Raw genomic sequence first — 1,902 nt, forward strand, 5'->3', positions numbered from 1 at the left:
CTTGCCTGTCTCCCGCGTGGTTCTTGCAAAATAAGTTGGAGTGAGCAAATCTCTAACACACACACATATACACCATTTTGAATGGGGGGGGGGGCTATCCTCACCACTGTAAAAAATTACCGTAAAATTGACAGTAATTAACTGGCAGCAATTAACCAGTAACTTACTGTAAAATCATTTTACAGTAGATGTACTGTATTCCCATTTACAGTATTGGTGTATTTACTGTAAAGCAAAAACCAGTTATATACTGTGATTTTGGTTGTATTTACAGTCTTAGATATTTTAACTGTATACTAAATAACAGTTAAATACTGTGATTTCAGTTGCATTCACAGTATTAGTTGTTTAACTGTATAATAAATAACATTCAAATACTGTGATTTCAGTCGTATTTGCAGTATTATATGTTTTAACTGTATACTAAATAACAATTAAATACTGTGATTCTAGTTGCGTTTACAGTATTAGTTGTTTAACTGTATACAAAATAACATTTAAATACTGTGATTTCAGTTGTATTGACAATATTAGATGTTTTAACTACATACTAAATAACAATAAAAAAAAATGTGATTTCAGTTGCATTTACAGTATTAGTTGTTTAACTGCAGAATAAATATCAATTAAATACTGCGATTTCAGTTGCATTTACATTACTGGTTTATTTACTGTACAAACAAATGAAGCAGTCATTTTTTTAACGGTATTGTATCTGGCAATGCAGTACTATTAACAGTAGGTAGCAGGTAATCATTGTAAATTAAGTTTCTCACTGTACAATTTAAATGCTAAATCAGTGATTCAATGTTAATCATTAATCGAATGACCCGTATTCTAAAACATTTCAATTAACTACAGACAACAAGAAATTTGTTAACAGGATTATTTATTTTTTGGTGAACAGGAACATAAAGGACATTACCAAACTTTTTAGACAAAACTTCCTTGGGCTTGGACAAAACAGGAGCCCTGAAATTAAAGAAGAAAACACTAAGAATTATGATGGTAATGTCGGTGTCATGTTTCGATACTTGTTCCTGATAGGAAGTGTGTCACTGGCTGCAGGAACACTCATGCAATTAGCAAGGTTGGAGATATATTATTAGTAGGGATGTAACGATTACTCGTGAGACGGTCAAAAATCGATTTGAATATGTCGCAAGTTAAATCGGAGAGAAAAAAAAAATCTCTGCATTGTAACAGCTGATATGCAAATTAGTTTTGACCGTTCACGCCTGGGGCACACTGCCTGCATGTGCGTGTGTTGCGTGTGCGTGCGCCTCGCGTGTGTGTCCCTTACGTTAAAAGAGCATCAACGTTCACACAGAAAGTGTCTCTGCTGCAGCTCGTCAGAAATGGAGGTTTGGAAGAGACCGGCTACAACATGATGCTGAGGCTGCGTCAGGAGTTGTTCTGTGTGTTGCTAATATGACAAAGAAAAACAAAAACAACCAGTTCAAATGCACAGTCAAATTTAAAGTTGTTTTCAGGATCAATACTTAATGAATTGTATTCCGACATGAACTGTTCGATTCGATTCACGATTTTTAGTCCACGATTACGATTCTTTATGATTTTTTTAACAAAATTATTTTCCAGATAGATGAAAATTCCACACCAAATGATTCCCGAGCTGCTGCTCACTGTTGCTCACTGCTCCTCTCTCCCCCAGGGGACGGATCAAAGTCACATGGGGATGGGTTAAATGCAGAGCACAAATTTCACCACACCCAGATGTGTGTGACGATGATCATCGGGACTTAACTTTTTAATATTAAAATAGTTTTGCTTAAATTTTTGCTCTGGCACCTTATATAAGTTTGTTTTCAACATAATACCTTATTATCTAAATAAAATATACTGAAATTAATGTGTATGTGACACAAAAATACATTTTAT

Source organism: Syngnathus scovelli, chromosome 7, assembly GCF_024217435.2.
Source record: "Syngnathus scovelli strain Florida chromosome 7, RoL_Ssco_1.2, whole genome shotgun sequence".
Taxonomy (NCBI): Eukaryota; Metazoa; Chordata; class Actinopteri; order Syngnathiformes; family Syngnathidae; genus Syngnathus; species Syngnathus scovelli.